We start from the raw sequence: 22,980 nt of genomic DNA on the forward strand, positions 1-22,980 counted from the left end.
AAAGCGATGGTTAAATGTACGTAAAGAATGGCCTATTCAAGGAATAGGAGGCTCTTGGCTTTGTTTTAAAGTGAGGCCTGAATGGAGAGGAAAAGGGTAAGTAAAGAAATGGCAAATTAGGAGCAAGTTTCTCGCAGAAGCTTTTGAGAGAAAAAAGGAACGAAGACCTAGAAAAATGGTATGGTCTATTCTGGAGGGAAGGAAAGCTGCACATGCCAGAAGAGGGGTGAACACAAGCAGGAGAGGAAGAAATGAAAAGCTTCCACCAAAACATTCAAGGCTCTCCAAACCTCTAGTCCACCAAGCAGGACTCCTGGCATCAACAGATGATAAGCCAAGCAGCAAGCAAAAAGGAAGCACCATGCACCCAGACAACAAGAGGCACAGTTGAAACTAGTAGGGCTATTCTTTCAAACAACAAATGAGTGTGCAGTGGCTTAGTGGGGTAAAAGCACTTGCTGTCTACCAAACCTGACAACCTGAATTTGATTCCTGGAACTCGAACGGTAGGCAGAGAGAACTGACTGCAGCTACATACCCCCTGTGAATATCTGCAAGGGCAGCTTCCATTCTGAAAGAAGGCTGCACTACATGATAATCACAGTGCCTATCAAAACTGTTTTAATGTACATGGTACAAGTTATAGATACACATTGATGACATGGAACCCCAGAAAGTAAAAACAGGAAGGTTCTGCAGCTTCTCACAGGCTTAATGGCATTGGTCCCATATAACCCTTCTCTCCTATGGCAACTTTAGTGAAACATAAAGGCATAAAGAATAGGAAATGAGGCCGGGCGGTGGTGGCGCACGCCTTTAATCCCAGCACTCGGGAGGCAGAGGCAGGCGGATCTCTGAGTTCGAGGCCAGCCTGGTCTACAAGAGCTAGTTCTAGGACAGGCTCTAGAAACTACAGGGAAACCCTATCTCGAAAAACCAAAAAAAGAATAGTAAATGACAGGAAATGAACAAAGACAGAAAACAAAGAAACATTTGGGAAGTCTAGTATTCAAATAAAACTGGTTTTAGTATAACGTGCTCATTGAGTTTTCTTTTCTTCTCTTGTTGTGGGTGGGGTAAGAAATGAACCTAGGGTCTTTGGCATGCTAGATAAGCACTCTACCACTGAACTATATTCCAAGACCTTTTCCAAGCCCTACTTTTTAAAAATCTATCTTTATTTATGTGCACCATGTACCTGAAGTTTCTGTGGAGGCCAGGAAAGATCTCAAAGTGTGCTTCACAAAACAAGGCAAATACATAGGAATCCAGAAGCCAAGATGCCACACAAAAGAGAGGAAGGCACAGTAGCTATAGAAACAAAAGGAAAGGTTAAGAGGAAGGCACAGTATCCAGAGGAGAACAAAAGGCAAGGGGTTCTAGACAGGATGTATCACAACGAGAAGGGCAGACTGGCTGCTGGATGTATCTGACTATGCTGAAAAGTTCTGCAAATAGGTCAGAGCTTTTAGGAATCATTAGCCTAAGTATACCTACATTTAATATTGATCTCAGTTAAGAAGTGTGTTTTGACTGTTGGAAGATGAAGGGAGACGGAGGTATGCATGCAACAGAGCCAACCTCCTTGTCATGGCCAAAATGGAATGGACTTGAAATATACATACACGAGACAATGAAGACACCAGATTAACTTAACAGAGTTAGTTAAGCAAGCAGATCCAAGTCCATGGGGAATGAGAAAGGTGAAAAGAAGACTGTTACTGCCTCTGTCACCAATTCAATGCTTTTTGAGGTTTTAGCCTAATAGTCTTCATAAAACAGCCATAGGTAGAATATTTCTCAAACCACCTAAAACAACCTGCTGTGTATGCTACAACTCAACATGGTACAGTTATATCTACAGCTTAAAAACAAAACAACAACAAAAAACAGATAAAATGATGCATGAGATGTAAAAGAGGTTTAATAGTGCAAATTTATTGAATTTCTAAAAATGTGAGTTAATTCAAAGTATGGCCATCCTCCTGCTACTCATCAGCACACGCTGGACATGTTTGAGCTGTCACAGGTGTTTTCACAGTGAGGTGCATGTTCTTCTTTTAGGCATGTGTCATTAGTTCATGACCTGTTCTACCACAAAGTAATGGCTATGGAGATTACGAAAGCTGCTGGTGTCATGGTGATGTTTCCTGCTGCATTCAAGCCACAATTACACAGCAAGTGATCTGGGGATCTCATACTCCAAAGTCATTCCCTACTACGTTCATCACAGGGAGAGGTAAGCTGTTCTAGACTCTTTCTGTGTGATCTTATAAGTTACATGAGAAGTGTGTCTGCCAAATAAAAACACAATAGATTAATTTTCTAAGCTCAAATCACAGTGAAGTAATGTTTTTAATCCTGACACAAGAGCAAAGGAAGTTTCCACTTTTGAAAAGCCATCTGACTGTTACAGTAAGGAGCTCTCTCTCACTTCAGTCTTCAGTTGGGAATTTACAATGTAATGACAACTGACAGCATCAAAAGATCTATCAGAACTCAACACACACCATCCAAATACTGACTGAGCACATTCAACTGAAGTCAGCTGCAACAACACTTGTCTACGTAAAAGGACACTCTGAGGCCATGAGATGCTGAGGGCACTTACCACCAACCTGACAGTCAGAGTTCTATCCCCAGGTACACACACACAATTTCAAAGATGAAATATGTAATGTCACGGATCAACATTAACAAGAGAGACATAGATTGATTTGAGATAGCTGAGAGGGCAGTTCTGACTTTGAGAACTATTAGGTGAAGTATTACGCCCTAGAAAAAGAAATCAGTTCCCTCCATAGATAAATTTGTATCAGAGAAAAAAAAACACAACTGTTACATTTTTAATCTCATGAATGGAAGTCTAAACATTTATCCCTTTAGTCATAAGGATCTGCCTAACATTCTTTTTGGCATTCTGGCTTTGTCTGCAAAACTACAACTATTTTCTAACTGGTCTGTTTTAACGTAAGTTTACTCTACATGCACCTTCTGAGTAGTTGCATTCTAAGAATTCTCTTTAGCCACCTGCCAATGACTCTAGGACCACTAGAAACATCTAACTTTTCTTGTGTTTCCTCATCCCAGTATAGGACAGCATGTTAGTGAGCAGAAATGATAAAGAAAAAAAAAGACTAGCTTGGGAGTGGGGGCACAAACCTTTAATCCCAGCACTCAGGAGGCAGAGGCAGGCGGAGCTTTGTGAGTTCGAGGCCAGCCTGGTCTACAGAGCAAGTTCCAGGACTAGCTCCATTGCTACTGAGAAACACTGTCTCAAAAAACCAAAAAGAAAAAGAAAAAAAAAGACTAACCAAAGAAAAGAAATCATTCTATACACTGCCAAAGCTAAGGACTCTCTGTTAACAAAGAAAAAGAAAAACAGAAGACAATGAAAAACTATCAGAAATAATCTCTCCAGAAATACTTCTGAAATATTACAGCCTACCACAAACTACTAATGAATTTTGTTAGTAAAAAGTACTAACTAGGGGATGGAGAGATGGCCCAGCAGTTAAGAGACTGCTCTTTTAGAGAACTAAGGCTCAGTTCCCAGAACACGGCACTTCACAAGCATCTATAACTACAGTTCCTGTGGATCCAATGCCCTCTTCTGTCCTTTTAAGACACCATACATACATTATAGTTCATATACATACATGCCTGTAAAACATATATATTTTTAAATATTTTTTAAAAAGTACAAACCAGGGCTGGGGAGATGGCTCAGAGGTTAAGAGCACTGACTGCTCTTCTAGAGGTCCTGAGTTCAATTCCCAGCAACCACATGGTGGCTCACAACCATCTGTAATGAGATCTGGTGCCCTCTTCTGGCATGCAAGCATACAGGGAAGGAATGTTGTATACATAATAAATAATAAATCTTTAAAAAAAAAAAAAAAAAAAAAGTACAAACCATATAAAACAGAATTCACAACTCTTTGCTCAGAAAAATACTTAAAATCCAACTTAAAAAACAAACAAATATTATATTAATTTAATGAAATAATCTATTAATTCACAAAGCAGTGAGCACAGTCCCAGCACATGAGAGAAGGATGATAACTAAGAGCTTGAGGCAAGAACAAGAGAGAGACCTTGTTTCAAAAAACCCAAAAGAAATGAAATGCAGATTAAGCAAAGAGAGGAGAGTAAAGGAATCCATACAGAAAGTGCCCACACAGAAGTCACAGGTCAATAACATATAGACACAGTTGGAGAAAATGGCAGAGAACAAATGCCATTAGGGAAATGCAGGGGCTACCTCCTTCTTGGGGGGGGGGGGGTGGTGGCAGGACACAGGCAAAGCACCAGTCTGTATGCTTTGGGATCAATCTGCTAGTGATCAGAATCAAAGGGCATCACAGCTCCATAGCTGTAATAGAGATGAATGGGGCAATATAGTTCCAAGAGTCAAAAGGCCTTGGGAGACAATGCCAACCAGAAGATACAAAAGGAAGCCATCAAAGAGTAGTCAGCAGAAAATCTGAAATGTAGATGAGAAGCTCAGTCTGAGACACAATGGTCCCCTGTGGAATTTCCTATTAAATGCCGACTGAGCCAAAGTCAACTATGTATATAAAGCCAATCTCTGATCTTCAATCAAAAGTGCCAGTAAAGAGTTAGGGCAATTAGGACTCTAAAAATGCAAGGTGTCTGGCTAGAAGCCATTGGTACAAAATGAACTCTCCCCCACTCCTCCCTCCCCATCCTCCAAGAGTCAGGCAGTCTAGGTCTAAGGTCTCAGGCTCTTCCTCTGAACACCACTCCAGCTTGCAAGGCCTGGCTGCTCCTTAGTGACTAGCTCAATCCCCATTGGAAACAGGGAACCCATTGGGCTCTGCAGATAAACCAAAGCCAGCTACACTGGCTGCTGTTTAACTTCCAAAAGACATAGTACTACACAGTTCCCAGTGCAGATGGACTATCTAGACCGGCTGCCCCAGCTCTACTGTCAAGAAAGAACATATAACGGCTTTCCCATAAGCAAGAATTCCAGGAAGGAAACACTGATGATCTTAACAGTCTTACCTTTCAAACCAAGGTTTAAAACTAAAAAAAATGTTTTCTTCTCTGTGGCTCCTTGCCCATTACAGGTTATCCTGGTGACAGCTATCTTCCAATTTACTGCATTAGCAGATTAGCAGAAATGAGAGGATACTGCATCAAACAGAGTGCCCCTGTAAAAATAAAAACAAAATAGATAATCACATGTGTTGTGTTTTGGTCTGATGACAGCTACCCTTAAAAATAATACTGGCTCAAGGTCTTGATTCCCTCAGAGCTGTACCTTAGAGAATTAAAAAGCCCAAATTGAAGCTTTTATATGTGAACACAGAAAAAAAAAATAATCCTATACTCCAGTTTTTATTACACACTGAATAAGAACCTAGAAATAAATACAGAAGCCACAACAGCACTGTGAAGATGAACCATGTCCTTGCTATCTATGAACTGACACTCACAGAAGGCTGACTACTAAAGCACTGCACTTTAATAAGATACTAAGCAAAAGACTGGGAAGATGACTCAGCAGTTTAGAGCACTAGCTGCTCTTGCAGGGGATACCCTGATTTGATCCCCAATACCCACACAGTGACACACAACTGTGTGCAACTCCAATTCTAGGGGATCTGCCGAACTCTTTGACCTATTCACACACCACGTAAGTGCAGACATACTGGCAAAATACTCATACACATAAAATTATATGTGTACATATGTGAGTGTGTCTATGTAAAAGACATTAGACACAATTTACTAGATTCTGTATAGGGCATGGTCACTGATGTGTCTGCCAAGCCATAGTTTCTAATGTCAACTAAACAAACTGTAGAAAAAAATGAACATCAACTATACAAAGCACTTGTTACCTAATACTACACAAAAAGACAACCTGGGGACTCTACACTTATTATTAATGCAGTCTATAAGGCCATTACAAAAAAACGTTCCTTACCTAATGCCTTGTTTCAGTTAAACTTGCACCACATTGTGAGCAATAAATACTTCCTTCTCAAGACAAATGGACATTATGCTGAATGCACGTTAAAACAAAATGAACTGACAAAAACATTAACAAATCCAAGTTTTAAAAAATATGAGAAGGAAGAACAATGCTAAAAACCAAAGCATGTCACCATTTAAATGCTTTCTGAACACATACCCAGGAAAGCATTGCTGATTGTCTAGATTCCGCATGCACCAGTATGCACTGTTAAGAGTCCTTAGGCCAAACTTAATATGGTAGTATAAAAATTGCATTATTGCTAGGGGTGTAGCTCAGTACAATGCTTGCCTAGCACATATGAGTACCCTGATTCAATCTCCAGTACTGTGTGTGTGTGTGTGTGTGTGTGTGTGTGTGTGTGTGTGTGTGTGTGTGCGTGTACATAGAACCTGTCACCATTAAAGGTTAAGTCTAGTTCCAACTATCATTCTCTGTTAAGGTTCCAGACAGCCCTTTGCTATGTGTGGTGGCACACCCTTTAATCCCAGTACTCAGAAAGCAGAGGCAGATGGAGCTGAGTGAGTTTATGGCCAGCCTGGTCTACATGTTGAGTTCAGGACTGTCAGGGAGCTGGAGTATAGGGGTGGGGGGACATGACACAGAGACCCTGTCTCAAAAAAGCAACAAAAACTAAGTTAAGATACTCTTCAAATCTTTAAAATGTGTGTGTGTGTACATATATATATATATATATATATGTACACACACACACAAATTAGCATTAAATTTGTCTATTTCCAGGTTCCTCAAACTAATTTGCAATCAATTCTAAATTCCATCAATAACTACCTATTCTGCCCACTTGTAAGCAAAATACCAGGTCCACACTTAACAGGTTCCCAGCAGTATCATCAACACAGTGCCTATAGTCCTTCCTATTTAAACACCAGAAGCAACAGTGTGTAGTGGGTCTACACACTGTGAATCCAGACTGAACAAAAATGTCTATAGATGTTGGGGCATCATCTATCCCTTCGAGAAAGAACTTTTGTTCAAGGGCCTATGGATTTTCACTTAGACTGTGTCTTTGTTTTGTTTCCTGTTGCTATAATTTCAAACATAACAAAACATAAAAATACCCTGAACAAAAGCAACTGGAAGGAGAAAGGGCTTTTTTCGGCACACAGTTCCTGGGTACCATCCAGCAGGGGGAGGGAGTCAAGACCACAGGAGCCTGAAGCAGCTGTTCACATGGGATCCACAATCAGAAAGCAGAGAGTGATGGATGCTGCAGCTGCTGCTGCTCAGCTTCCTCTCTCCACTTACACAGTCCAGGACCCCAGCCAGGGAGTGGTGCCACCCACAATGGCCAGGTCTTTCTTCCCACCTCAAAATAATCCCCACATGTATGGTCAGAGACCTGTTTCCCAGGTGACTCTAGATTCTGTCAAGATGACAATTAACACCACAAATTGATTAAGGGAAACTCTAGGATGTGTTTAATACCAAGAAAATTTGTATATTTAAAAATGTTAGAATAGTAAGAAATAAGATCCAGAAGAACAGAACAGAACTGTGTGCCAGAACAGTACTGAGACTGCTGGGTAAAGAGGAACAATCAATGTGCACTGAAAATAGATCTACAAAACAGCAGTAAAAGAATGCCTTTTGTTTTTGTTCATGTCTACTCCCTAAAGCACAATCTACAAGCAAAAAGACAGCAAAATCAGGAGTGCTAGAAAGAAACAGAATATTGATCAAATAACATTATGCTGAGATCCTAAATCTCATCCTTTCCTTCCATACTAGCAGATACCCATAAGCTAAAAGACCGTTCTTTGAATTGAGACAGCCTACCTCAGTCACAATGAAAATTAAAAGAGCTACAGAACCAATGCCAGGACAAGGAAAGTCACATCCCATCATGGGTGGGGAAGAGAACAAAACATGACTTAAATTTTTACTGGAGCTCACTAACCAAGTGAGCAGGACTAGTGATCACTATAATGCCCAACTAATAAGCCCTGCCTAACACTGAAGCTGCTGCCCATCAGCCACTCTCATCTGTTAACCTTAAAATAAAAGTTCAGGGTTTGGTGTCCCAGGGGTGGGGTGCTCAATGGTTAAAACCCCAAGTTTGGTTCCCAATATCCATGTTAAACAGTTCCCAACTGCCTCTAACTCTAACCTCCAGGGGATCTGACAACTACTTCTTCTATCCTCTAGGGCCACTTATATTCTTATGTGCACATACCGAAATACTCCCCCACACACATGCAAGTAAAAGCAAAATAAAATGTTTAATAATAGGAAGTTCCGTTTAAGCAGTTCAAGAAACTTCAAAATAACTGAATTAGCTTCCTATACACATATTCAGGTGTGCTGCTGAAGATGAAACCTAGGTCTCAAGTATTTCACATACAAGCTCTACCAGAAGTGACCCTCCAGCCTCTCCTTAACTCCTTCAGAAACTATTTGCTGAGTTTATTCTCTTGCACAACACTGAACATACACAAGTAAGGAACTGCTGAACCATAGCTGTTCTACAGTAACCTCAATGGCAATGCCTATGCTTCAAGTCAGAGTCACACGCAACTGAAACCAGGTCTCCCATCATCTAAATACATTTCTGTCTTTCATTTCAGTTTTGAATGCTGGGTATAGATTTCTGGCATTAATGATAACTAGAAGAGGTCAACTTGTCTCAATACTGTTGATGATCTTAATCAGTTAAGATGGTAGTAAGATTTCTTCACTGTAGAGTACCCATTTTCTCTAGTGACTCATCAGTATGTAATCTGCAAGAAGATATGAATAGATGATGCTCTTAGAGCATTCACTCAAGAGTTTCAGGACTCACTGAAAGCCTAGCATGAAGAATATCACAGTAAACAGAAAATTGCAAAAGAAAACAGAACGATACAAATATACAATGTACACTTAAAAAGTCATTGCTGTTCCAGGACAGGCTCCAAAGCTACAGAGAAACCCTGTCTCAAAAAACAAACAAAAAGTCATTGCTACCTCCAGAAAGATCAAGATAATGTCTCACTAAACACCAAGTGCTACTGGGGGGGGGGGGGATTCAAAATTTAAAGACTCAGAGAAGAAACTAAAAACTGAATAGAAAGGTTTTAAGATAATGAGAACAGAAAACAAGGAAAGAAATTAGAGAGTTCCTGAAGGAGACTAGCAGAAGAAACTGAAATCACTGAAAGTTCATGAGCCAGCCAGGAAGAGTAGCCTGGGACTTTCACAAAGAAACAAAAAGATAAGAAGCTTTAGGTTTCCTCAAAGTCACACTAGAAGGCTAAAGAACTGTGGAAGTTGGGGAAGGAGGAGAGGAAGTGAGCTTAGTGGGAAGCGTCTGTTAGGTACCTCTAGCAAATACAAAGCAGCCCCTAAAATACTCACCCATACTCATTAGGATGGTTACAATTTTAAAAAATAAAAAATAAACTCAAAGAGTCTGTGAGAATGTGGATAAATTCAAACCTTCCTGCACTGCAGAGAGAAATGGAAAATACCATAGGGACTGTGGAAAATAGTCTGTTGGTTCCTTAAAGTAATTAAAAATACTTACAAAACAAACCACATAAGAAAAGAATTACCAGATAACCCCGCATTTCCACTTCAGGTTCTATACAAAAGAATGTTAAGGGCTGAGGATTTAACTTGGTTAATAGAGTGCTTGCCTTGGTTATCTCCATTATTGCATAAGCAGTGTGTTGGTGCCTTCCTGCAATATCATTGTCACTTAAGGGGCGGGGGCGGTCAGAAGTTCCTGATTATCTGAGCTACATAGCAAGGTTAGCCTAGGCTTCGTAAGTGCCTCCATGGAGGAAAAAAAGAAAGGGAGGGAGGAAGGGAGGGAGAGACTGGAACGATGGCTCATCAGTTAAGAGCACTAACTCTTCTTCCAACAAACTCAGGTTCAACTCCCAACATACACTCAGTGGCTCAAAACCAACTGTTAACTACAGTACCAAAGATCTGGCCTCCTCAGGCATCAGGTGGTGCACAAATACACAGTCTAGAAAAACACGCATAAAACTAAATTCATAAAAGAAAAAGGGAGCTCTAAACCAGTCTCAATGGTACATCTGTATAACCAGGCTCACAGCCACATTATTCCCAACAGCTAACATGTGGTGCAAACTAAAAGGCCATCAACAGCCAAATACAAAAATTATATTCAGCTGTAAAAGAAAAGGGGATGGAGATATGGTTCAGCAGTTAAGAGCACTGGCTTTTCTTCCAGAGGACCCAGGTTCAGTGCCTAGCACTTAAGTGAGGGCTTACAACTGTCTGTAACTCCAGTTCCAGGGAATTTCATGCCCTCTTCTAGATTCTGTGGGCACCAGGAACACACCTGGTGTACAGACTACATGCAGAAAAAACACCCCTACACATAAAACATAAAATCTTTTGGGGGGAGCATGGGGGTACATGCCTTTAATCTCAGAACTTGGGAGACAACAGGAGGATCTCGGCAAGTTATAGGCAACCTAGTCGTCTATGTATCAAGTTCCAGACCAACAAGGCTACATAATGAGATGACCTGCAGCAGCTATGTGGGGTGCACGGATGAGAGACAATGCCACCAAGCTGGTGTCCTCTCGTCCTTGATGTCAGCCCTGCAGTCAACATGAAGCCATGGCAGCTGAACACTGGCCTGCTGTGATGAGTCCACAGAGCCTGCAGTATTTATAGAATAACTAAATAAATGCAGATGCTTTTAAAAAGTGGTCTCACAAAATTAGAAGATGGCAGAGTAGAGTTTGCCAGAGAATGGTAAGATAGTGAAGGGTATGGGAGCAATATGGAGCGCGCTCAGTCACACTGGACAACGAACATGTCATTATTTTTTTTTTTTTAAGATTTATTTATTACATATACAGTGTTCTGCTTACATGTATACTTGCAGGCCAGAAGGCACCAGATCTCATTACAGATGGCTATGAGCCACCATGTGGTTGCTGGGAATTGAACTCAGGACCTCTGGAAGAGCAGTCAGTGCGCTTAACCTCTAAGCCATCTCTCCAGCCCCGAACATGTCATTATTAATAAGACTAACGCTCAGCTCTTGAACTGGCCTACAGCATGGAGCCACCACTACTGCTGCTGGAAGGAGAGCACAGGATCATGGTGCTGCCCACAGGTTGCAAGCACAATGGTTGTGCCAGGTGAGCCTACAGGTGGCCAGCATTGAGGACAGGGAGATGTGTGATGCTCTGTCTAACAAAATGATTCTGGGCAACAGCAGGATACCCAAGACAACGCTCAATGATTGTTCAGTATTTATGGTGTTTCAGAATCCAGAAATCTTTTTATTTTTTGTTTTTTGTTTGTTTGTTTGTTTTGCTTTTCGAGACAGGGTTTCTCTTACAGCTTTGGAGCTTGTCCTGGAACTAGCTCTTGTAGACCAGGCTGGTCTCGAACTCAGAGAGATTCTCCTGCCTCTGCTCCCTGAGTGCTGGGATTAAAGGCGTGCGCCATCACCGCCCAGCTGAAACCAGAAATCTTAAACCAGACCAATGACTCCTTGCAATGAGTATCTGCATGTGAAGCTCTTTGGGCAAAATGCTGCTTCGACAAACAAACATGATGAAGACATGGAAAAGATGGAGGAATGGAACAGCATGTGTGGAACTAGAGATGCAATGGTGACACGTGTGGGAAAAGGCTGCTGTTGGACCAGGGATGGGGATAGGTGTAGCCTGATGGGAAGGGTGGTATGCAGCAGCCTGAAGTTCACACAGGCTCTACCTCTGAACAAGCTGCCCAGCCACAGGATCACCCTGGCTCTGAGCAATATAAGGATGTCTGAGATGGAGAACAACTTATTTTCTGGATTGGAACAATCCTGAAAGACTGGTGCTGCCCCCAGAGACCATGTTGGTATCTGTGCTGCTCCCAGAGGCCATGTCTACGATCTGTGTTGAGCCCCAGACCTTATCAAGTAGACAAAAAACTAATCAGCACAATGATAATGCTAAACACTGATAAAAAACAAAGTAAGAAAGATCTACACTGGAAGAATGAGGAATACTGGGTGAGGAAACCGATACAACAAGAGGACTAAAAAAAGCTAACTCTTCTCCATTTTTCCATAAATGAGAAGCAGCGGAAACTACTCACAACTAAGATCTCAGAGCTATATACCAAGCATGAACTCTTCAAACATGCCTGGTAGCTTTTTTGTTTTCTCTTTTTATAATAGGCTAAAGAGTCCAAAAGTACAAACTGTCTTCAAGAAGAGAAGAAAGAGTCTGGTAGTTAAGTTCTGCTATAGGCTATAAAATAAAGAAATGAAAAAATTTAACACATTTTGTAAACAAGCTCTTAATTCTGGACAGAGAAGAGGCCCTAGCTACTGAGGTCACAAAGGCATACCAGCTACTTTCTAGCAGTTATGATCAAAGATAAAGATACTTCATCTAACCTGAGAATCCATTTCTTGATTATAAAATAAAGATGGAATAAACAAATTCTATACTTTCTTCCTGGTTTAGCAACTCCTGAATCTAACATGACAACCAAAGCACAGTATTAGTATGACAACAATAGTTACAGGTATTGGGCAAATTAAAAACTTTCAAAGGAGGATACAGAAGATAGAAAGAAGCAAACTGAAAACTGGGTGTGTATTGTAGAATATTATTTTAAGGTGTATTACATCTGTTTATGCTCTGGAACATTTGCTTAACAATGTGAAGATATGGTGCTTTTCTTTATGCTGCATTTGTTTTAACTCTGTGAAGTTGTTACTGTGATTGTCTAAAACACCTGATTAGTTTAATAAAGAGCTGAACAGCCAATAGCAAGGCAGGAGAAGGATAGGTGGGGCTGGCAGGCAGAGGTAATAAATAGGAGAAATCTGGAGGAGGAGAAAGAGTAGGAGAGAACAAGGAGAGGAAAACGCTAGGGGCCAGCTACCGAGTCACACAGCCAGCCAGAGTAAGAGTGAAAGTAGGTTAAGAAAGGGAAAAGCTCAGAGGCAAAGGTAGATGGGATAATTTAAGATGAGAAAAGCTGGGTAGAAACAAAACAAGCTGAGGTTAGGCATTTATAAGTAATAATAAGCCTTCCTGCATATGATTTATTTGGGAGCTGGGTTGCAGGTCTCTTCCCCCACCCCCCCCCAAAAAAAGTCAAAATAGTCAAAGAGTAAAGAGTAGTGAAGATAACAACCAACTACATATGTGTGTGTATAGATTATCTGCTTTATGTTAGTAAGAACTAAATGAGCAGGATCGCTGGAGCTGCCACTGACTAAAATGGAGAAATAACCTGGGCTTCAAAGGAGTGGCAAACGTCAGGACAAGATTACTGAAGAAACAAGACAAGGGTTCAGATATTAGCCTTGAAGGAACTGAACTGAGGGTATTCAAACTCTGACATAAGATCACTGAAAAAAGGTAACAAAGCTCCCTCTCTGCCACCACCCCCAAAAAAGTCTGTCTAGGAAGGATGAACTGGAATCCACAAGAGTGATACAAGGCTCCTACCAAGAACATCAAAAATGATGGGGGTGGGGAATCTCCCTAAGGATCTGGTCTAGGAAATCAACATTTTACATCAGAAAGCATAAAATGAGGAAGAAGCTCTCTTAGAGAGCCAGACTGCTGGGGAAAGGTAGTAAGAACAGGGCCATAGCAGCTGAGGGAGGCACTGCTTGCTGATTTTTTTTTTTTTTATTAAACTCTACATTTTTTTCTCTGCTCCCCTCCCCCCTTCAACCCTCTCCCATGGTCCCCATGTTCCCAATTTACTCAGGAGATCTTGTCTTTTTCTACTTCCCATGTAGATTAGATCCATGTATGTTTCTCTTAGGGTTCTCATTGTTGTCTAGGTTCTCTGGGATAGTGATTTGTAAACTGGTTTTCTTTGCTTTATGTTTAAAAAACACTTATGAGTGAGTACATATGATAATTGTCTTTTTGGATCTGGGTTACCTCACTCAGTATGATGTTTTCTCTGCTAAACAGCACACAGTTGGGCCTGGTTTGATCCCAGCATTCAGGAGGCAGAGGCAGAAGTATCTCTCTTGAGCTGGAGTCAGACTCGTCTACATATCAGGTTCCAGCATAGCCAGGGTTACGTAGTGAGACTCTACCTCCAAAAACAAACAATAACAACAACAACAATAATAACAGTCATGAAGTTTGGGTGCCCAATATTAATAATAAAAGCCATGAAGTTTAGCTGCCCACTACTGGGTTATTATTCTCTCATAGAAAATGGATCCAAAGACTCATCCCCTAAAAATTAAGACAGCAACGTTATTATGCTTTCATTTTTATATATCTGTCACTCCTTACAGGAACAATACTTTTCTCAACAGACATAAAATTCTTCCTTTACCATAAATCTTACCTTCTGTTAGTGCTACTAACTGTGATACAGCTAAAGAATGCAACATGGCACAGTTATAAAAATGTCAGGTAAAGTTTTAGTGTTAAGAGATGTAATTCAGAGATGGAGCACATGCTTAGTATGATTAAAAGTCTTAGGTTCAATTTCAAAGACAGCTCATACCTCATAGAAAACTGGTTTAGCCAAAAACATAACAGAATCTCAACTGAACTGCATCTAAATGTATCTGCTCAATCACAAGGTCTGAGGAAACAGGATAAACCCTCACCATTCACAAACACTTAAAAGAGAATAGGAAAGGGGTCATCCTAATCTGCCCTTTTATGGACATCAAATTTATTAAAATCAAAATTATTTATCTGGGGGGATTCCCTGTACTCTGTACTCATATAAATTTTAAAAATGCAGGCTATACCTACTGATGATAAGTCACAGGAGAAAATCAGAGATGCTACATAACATCCAAGTAAATACTGTCTTTCTGTACAGTATCGGGCACAACAAAACTGTGCCAATACTACAAACAAGTGACAGCCTATAGTCTAGACACACAAAAGCAAGACTCCACCCCTGCTACACCAAAAATTCCTCAGGCCACCAGCTGAGGATTTTTTAATGTGGCTCAATGATCCTACTATGTACGTTTCAAAACACTCAAGTCAGAAGGGACTGAAGACAATGAACTAATCCATCTACACAGAGGCTGGTTATCACTTGGCCATCATGTCTAGCATGCTGTAAATAAAAACTCATCTATAAAGTTTTGAATACAAACACCATCAAAACCGTTTGTGGTGACACACAAGCAACTCTAGCACTCAGGAGACTGAGACAGGACGAGCTCAAAGCCAGTCTTGGCTACACAGGACACTCATGGTTAACTTAGCTGCATAGCAAGAGCCTGTCTAATAAAAAGTAATTATAAAAACATCAGTAATTAGGAGACACATAAAACTTAAAGCCTCTACATCTTCAGAAATATCTCCCAACAATATATACATACCTATAACTCTATCAGGTAACTTCAGAAACACCAACCACTAAGCCAGGAAAGGATACCAACACTTCAAAGCCATAAAAAAAAACAAACAAAAAAAAAAAAACAAAAAAAAAAAAAAAACAATGTATCAAGACTACCCTGTAAAGTACAAGCCACCCACGGTAAGCATTCCCTAGCACCTTAGGAAGGCCATATCAGTAGGTGATGTAAGCAAAGACCTTGGTACCTGGCTGGATTACATCACTGTCTGGATATGCCCCCTAGCAGCACTCACATCACTTCAGACACAAGAAGCCAGCTCAGTCTAACCCACCATAAAAATACAGTCAAGTCATAAATCAGTAAACTAACATCCAAAATAAAGACCAGATGAGTACCTATGCCTGTTATAGACACAGTGGGTAAGGAATTGTGACACAATCCAGTAGTCAGGCCACACCTCACCAACCCCAACTGAGGGACTCTCTAAGATGACACTATGTGATTAAAGCTGTAGAAGAATAAATTTCTTTTTTTTCTTTTTTAAGACAGTCTCACACTTAGCAGCTCAAGCTAACCTGAACTCACTTCTTATATTAGGCTGGCCTCCAATTTGCTGACATCCACCTGCCTCTGCCCTCCCAAGTGCTAGGATTATAGACGTGCACCAACATGCCCCACTTAAATGAACTAGTGCAGTTCATAAGCTGATATTCTTCAATGAGTGGTGTCGGTATAATCAAAACCACATTCCTTTAAAGTCCAGCAGGCAGATCTGGACCTAAGGTGGCACACATATTCAGTTCTGAACAAATCATTTCTTCTCTTTGTATTTGTCTTACCTACAAAATGGGAGAGTTGAGACTAAATCATCACTTCTCAATCTTAAAATTCAGTCCCATGGATCTAATAAGAAAATATGGATAGGCCAACCTGATGGAGACAATTCCTTAACTGAGATTCCTTGTAAGTCTGTGGAGATAACAACCAAGATTACCAATCACAAGAAGCATGCTTTTTGAACTGCTGAGCCATTTCTCCAGATCCTCATTGTTTTTTCCAAGATTGAGTCTTCACACTGGTGAGATGGTTCAGAGGTTAAGAGCACTGGCTGCTCTTCTTGAGGATCTGGGTTCAATTCCCAGCAACTGCACAATGGTTCACAACCTGTGACTCCAGATGTGAGATCCTCTTCTGAACTCCACAGATACCAGGCACACAAGTGGTATATATACATACACGTAGACAAAACACATAAAATGAAATATATCATTTTGTTAAAAAAGGAAATATAAACCATATCAGGACATAAAGAAAAACAAGCCAATGAATAACACCAGTCTCAAATTTTTAAGAAGTTATTTACATAAATTTTAACTGAAAATGACAGAAACTTTAAAGTTCCTCCAAGCCAGACTTGGTGATGTACACCTTTAACCTCAGCACTTGAGAGGCAGAAGCAGGCCAATCTCTGTGAGTGTAAGGCCAGCTTCATCTTTGTAGTGAGTTTCAGGAAAACATAGTGAATGAAACCTTAGCTTAAAAAGAAAAAAAAAAGTTGCTAAATGCAATGTTCTCTGCTGTAAGACAGTCTGTTTGGCTGTGTCAAGTCGCTTACTTTAAAAGATAAATAAAAGCCCAACTGTGGGACTGGAGAAATTGCACAGCAATTAAGAACATTGGCTGCTCTTCCAGAGGTCCTGAGTTCAATTCCCAGCAACCACCTGGTGGTTTAAAACCATCTATAGTGGGATCTGATGCCCTCTTCTGGCATAAAGGTGTACATGCAGATAGAGCACCGATACACATAAAAATAAATAAATCTTTTAGGCTGGACTAGTGGTGTGGTGCACACCTTTAATTCCAGTACTCAAAAGGCAGAGGTGGGCAGATCTCTGTGAGTTCAAGACCAGCCTCATCTACAGAACTAGTTCCAGAACTGCTAGGGCTGTTACACAGAGCTAGTTCCAGAACAATTAGTGCGGTTACACAGAGAAACCCTGTCTCGAAAAACCAAGAGAGCTCTCGAGAGAGCGAGAGAGAGCGCAAGAGGGAGAGGGACTCTCTGAAAGGAGGGAGGGATGGAGGAAGGGATGGAGAGAGGGGAGGGAGAGGGAGAGAACAAACCAACCTTACTTGCCTTGGATTTCCCATGTAACCAACATTTACTAGTGACAAGGTCAATCATGCAAAGAAGGTCCTGCTTTCCTTCACAATCTATACCAAACCAAGCCTTCCCCTCACTATGCCTTCCCCAGCTCACTAAAACATGTCTCCAGTTGTGAGAGACAAACTTGGCTCCTCTCTGCCACACACCCACCTGAGTCCCGGTTCATTAAACTTTATAATTCTAACTTCACTTACCCCTCATCCTCTCAATTTTCTGCCACTGCTTTGAAAATGAACACAGCCCCTAATTCAGTTCTACCTCTAACTTGGGTTCTTTCTTGGTCAGGGTTTCCTACTGCTCACATGTACAGTTTGTAGTCTACACTTTCTCTGTGATACCCACATAAGGCTCTGAACATCTGAATCAATGCATTTCAACAGATATGTGGTACGAATGAGAAACATGGAATGGACTTCAAAGACTAAATAAGGACCAAGCATATGGTTCCATAGCAGAGTGCTTGTCTGGCACGTTTGAATCCCTAGGCTCAATCCCCAACATAGCGCCAAGATTAAATAAAACAGAAGTTAAAAGAAAAGCTCACTTATTTCTATTGATTACATGTTAAAATGATTAATATTTTGCAGCTGGACAGTGGTGGCACACCTTTAATTCCAGCACTCGGGAGGCAGAGGCAGGTGGCTCTTTGAGTTTGAGGGCAGCCTGGTCTACAGAGCAAGTTCCAGGACAGCCAGGGGTATGCAGAGAAACCTTATCTCGGAAAAAAAATAAAAGAGCTGGGCAGTGGTGGCATATGCCTTTAATCCCAGCACTTGGGAGGCAAGTAAATCTCAGTAAATTCAAGGGCCTAGTCTATAAAGGACAGTCAAAACTGTTACACAGAGAAATCCTGTTTCAAAAAAACAAAACAAGATATTTTTGGACATACTGAGTTACATACACAAAATTCAAATGGCTGGGGATACAGTGCAGTGGCAGAGCAAGACCCATACATACCACCCAATACACACACACACACACACACACACACACACACACAATCACACACAAAATGTATTTATATTACCCTATTTTTGCTTTTCATATATAGTAACGAGGAAATGTTAATACACAGCTTGCACTGCCATTCTGAGAGTTTCCTGAACATTACACTGAGAGCATCAACCAGGCCCATAGCCACTTTCTTTTTCTTTTTTTTTTAAGATTTATTTATTATGCAGTGTTCTGCCTGCAGGCCAGAAGAGGGCACCAGATCTCATTACAGATGGTTGTGAATCACCATACGGTTGCTGGAAATTGAACTTAGGACCTCTGGAAGAGCAACCAGTGCCCTTAATCTCTTAGTCACGTCTCTAGCCCCCATAGTCACTTTCTTTAACCAGATATGGTGAAAGCAGAAAACACTGGATCTAACAAGAGTTATTCAGATACTTGCCAGATGAATTATGGCTAAAACTGGTATAATATGTGTACATTCAATCAAAGACAAAGTATACTGGGAAGTAGTGGTACTTGCCTTTAATCCCAGGACTCAGAAGGTCAAGGTAAGTGTATCTGAGTTTAAGGAGAACCCGGGCTACACAGTCAGATCCCATTTTCAATATAATTTAAAACAAAGCAAAAAACTTTTGATTAAAGGCCAAACAATAAATTTTTAATTACTTCTTAGTTGAATAATACTCCTTTGTTTTGTTCCCTACCCCACCAGACAAGGTTTCTTTGTAGCCTTGGCTGTCCTGGAACTTGCCCAGAAATCTACCTCAAACTCAGAGATCTACCTGCCTCTGGGATTAAAGGCATTCAACCCCTCCACACTCATACCCCCTAGCAAAATGAATATTCTTAAAAGTGGAATCAAACAAAAACATTTGTAATTAGCCTTTGGATATAAACACACTAAAGAGCTGTCTACTTCTTTAATATTAATCACCCTGTCACTGGTATTTCTAATTTTCACACAAAAGTTCCCATTAGGATTCAGAGACTAAAGATTAGGTATTCAAAGTATAAAACCTTTAAAAGAATTTCAAAATTTTGAAAAAAATCAACTCTCAAATATTGATCATCACAACTCAAAAAGATCCAAGAGTCAATGCTAATAGGTAGTTCAACAGAAAACTTGGCCATCAAGTAATCAGAAACTAGAACGCATGAAACTATCACAGAGGGTACAATCCCCAAAATGACAAGACTGTCACCTTACAGAAGACACAAAGTTTTTCATATGACCTTTAAACAGATAAATTGAGGCTGAGAGATGGCTCAGCAGTTAAGAGCACTGGCTGCTTTTCTAGAGGACCCAAGTTCAGTTCCTAGTACCCACAGGTAGTTAACTGTCTGTAACTATAGTTCCAGAGGCTTCAACCCCCTCCTCTGGCTTCTGCAGGCACTGCACACATTTGTGCAGGCAAAACAAATCTAGTTAGGTGACAGCAGCGCATGTCTTCAATTCACATCCCCAAGCTCCTGACCCACGGAGTTGCAATGCTTAGTGTTCATTTCTGTTCATTTCATTGCTGTGATGGGGTAATTATTACAGCAGTGGATGGAGAACTGATATTAAAAAGAACAAAGCAAAGGTCTGTAAAGCAAAGGTCCATATGCACGCTTTATCAAAAAGGCTATCCAGACAACCAATGAAACTATGAAGAAATTATCTGTGAACTAGGTGCTGTCTGGAGAGGCTAAGGTAGGAGGATTATCTGGGACTTTTTAGGCTGACTGGTTATTGAGTGACCCTGATTTAAAAGAAAAAAGGCCAGGCGGTAGTGGCACACACCTTTAATCCCAGCACTTGGGAGGCAGAAGCAGGCAGACCTCTGTGAGTTTGAGGCTAGCCTAGTCTACAAAGCAAGTTCCAGGACAGCCAGAGCTGTTACACAATGAAACCCTATCTCAAAAAAACAAAACAAAACAAAAAAAAAAAAGTAGATAATTGTCTGCAGAAATGATACCCAAGGTCTTTGGCCTCCAAGTGTTCACATCCAGAAAAGGCTTGACCTCACTTATGCAATTTAAACTTCCTTATGGGGCTGGAGAGATGATGGCTCAGTGGTCAAGAGCAGTTGCTGCTCTTCCAGAGGACCTGAGCCTGAGTTCAATTCTCAATACCTACAATGGGTGACAAACAACTGCCTGTAAATCCAATTCCAGGGAATCCAATACTGTCTTCTCATCTCTGATATTACCCACACACATAAGATGCACAAGTGCACAAGCACACATACACATGCACACACAAAAATAAATTAAAAAAAAAACTACCATACAACACAGCTACCAATGGCTGATTCAAGATGGGGGGAGGGAGTGTCAGAACATAAGGCTTCTCCTCGGCTCCATAAATGCACTGAAAACAGAAAAAAGCATGCTTTAAGCAAGTCTAAGTCCATGTCTGCCAGCACTGCTTCTAAAGAGCTTCAGCATCTGCATCATGCTTTTTGTAGTCTTAACTGGCCTGGAACTCACAGAGATCTGCCCAGAGTGCTGGAATTAAAGACATGTGCCTCCACACCTGGCATGCACATGCTTTATTTACTAAACATACCCAAACATTTTCATTTGGGCTTTACAACAATCTAGTTATGTTTATCAATTTTCACACAGTACTGCCTAACCTAGTGTTACAGTTAGGAAGCCACTAGGCCAGCATTCAGAATGCCACTGCCTTTTTGCATGCTGCTGCTTTCTGGTTCATTAGAACCAAAGCTTACACTCCATGAGCAGCTACCATGGCAGTTACTGTGTTTCTACAGAACCTTACATATGCAGGCAGCTCTTATACTTTCTCATGCTTGACTCTCGCACTTACTGAATGAAGCTCATTTATTAATATTTTCCATGAATTCATTTATAGTTGAAGATACTAACTGTAAGAAATAAACCAATTCAACCCCAATAGTATAATGAATGTGTATGACACAGAATTTGTTCTGGGTGTCTGGCTATAGTGCCTAGGGTCCAGAGCTACCCAGAGGGTCCAGAAGCTATCCAAAATGAAGCCAAAGACACACAGAAAAACCTACTCTCATAAAACCAAATATTAAAAATAAAAAAAAAAGGAAATAGAGTTTAAAATAAAGCCACGCGGGGCTGGAGAGATCACTGACTGCTCTTCCGGAGGTCCTGAGTTCAATTCCCAGCAACCACATGGTGGCTCACAACAATCTGTAATGAGATCTCTTCTGGCCTACAGGCATGGAGGCTGAACATTGTGTACATAATAAGCAAATAAATCTTTAAGAAGAAAAAAAAAGATTTAAAATAAAATAAAGTTACATAAAGATGGAAAATACACAGAGAGTCTGGATACTGTATGTTATTATATTGTATTTGAATTGTTTGAATGCTGAGGAAGGAACAACAGCTGCTAAAAGACATTTGATTACAAATGCGGCTGGATTAATACAACATATGTATTTTTTTAAGATTTATTTATTATGTATACAGTATTCTCAGTATTTTGTCTGTCTGTATGCCCGCAGGCCAGAAGAGGGCACCAGATCTCATTACAGATGGTTGTGAGCCACCATGTGGTTGCTGGGAATTGAACTCAGGACCTTTGGAAGAGCGGTAGTGCTCTTAACTGCTGCGCCATCTCTCCAGCGCCAACATATATATTTTGAAAATGTCTTGACTTCTTAGGCCAAAAGATGTGTTACTACTTTGGAGAAGTGGTTTTGTTTTTGTTTCCACAGGAAATGAGAGGCTGTAGATTCATTCTGAGTTAAGAAAAATCAGGTTTGATCAAGGAAAATTCCTTGAAAAATCTCCAATAGAAGTGAATGGTCCAGATGAGCCAACATTTCAGAAGACTCTGCTGGAGTTTCTTCTGAGTTCTATATCTAGAACAGCCTTAAGACTGCTGGCTGAGATGATCAAGCCTCACAGAACATTACAGTCAGGACTTGAACATAATTCTCAATTTTCTTTAGGTCCCCATAAGATAATCAGCGCCCCCAATCAGCAAGAAGTAATCTGGAAAACTATACCCACATTCCCAAAAAAATGATTATGGATATTTATCTTTGTTTAGAGTGTTGGTTACAAGTTGTTATGGATAATGGTCTGAAAAAGAAACTAAACAAAGGAATTCTTGTTTTGGAAAAAAGGGGGGGGGGGAGCTGTGGGACAATGGTCTTGTACCCTGTCATTTATATTGTATTGTTTTAATAAAACGCTGATTGGTCGGTAGCCAGGCAGGGAGTATAGGTGAGGCCACCAGACAGGAAGTAGAGGTGGAGCGATGTGAGCAGGAGAATTATGGGAAGAGGAAAGAGTCAGTCTGCAGTCTATACAGAGGAAGCCAGATATAGAGGAAACAAGATGCGAACACCTCACTGACAAAGGTACCAAGTCATGGGGCTAGCACAGAAAAGAATTATGGACTAATGTAAGTTAGAGTTAATAAGAAGCCTGAGCTAATAGACCAACCAGTTTATAATTAATGTAGACCTCTGTGTGTTTCTTTGGGACTGACCAGCTGTGGGACCGGATGGGACAGAAACCTCTGTCAACAACAGTGTGTTCTTAGTGAAAGAG

The 22,980-nt window shown here is 40.7% G+C and overlaps 1 protein-coding gene across 8 annotated transcripts in view; it reads right to left on the reverse strand.

The window, feature by feature from the left end:
- Ppp6r3 (protein phosphatase 6 regulatory subunit 3) overlaps positions 1-22,980 on the reverse strand; it is a 123,748-nt gene that overhangs the window by 82,677 nt on the left and 18,091 nt on the right. For 4 of the 8 annotated variants that reach the window (XM_038329388.2, XM_038329379.2, XM_038329371.2 and 1 more), the window contains exon 2: positions 5,032-5,180. The exons of 1 other annotated variant lie outside the window; for it this stretch is intronic. The gene's annotated coding sequence lies outside the window, so the exon portion shown is untranslated. Of the gene's footprint in view, positions 1-5,031; positions 5,181-13,908; positions 14,039-16,150; positions 16,281-16,305; positions 16,511-22,980 lie in introns of those variants that run through there. 3 more of the 8 variants (XM_038329336.2, XM_038329346.2, XM_038329355.2) reach the window with 3 other exon arrangements.

This window comes from Arvicola amphibius, chromosome 1 (assembly GCF_903992535.2).
Source record: "Arvicola amphibius chromosome 1, mArvAmp1.2, whole genome shotgun sequence".
In the NCBI taxonomy this organism is placed as follows: domain Eukaryota; kingdom Metazoa; phylum Chordata; class Mammalia; order Rodentia; family Cricetidae; genus Arvicola; species Arvicola amphibius.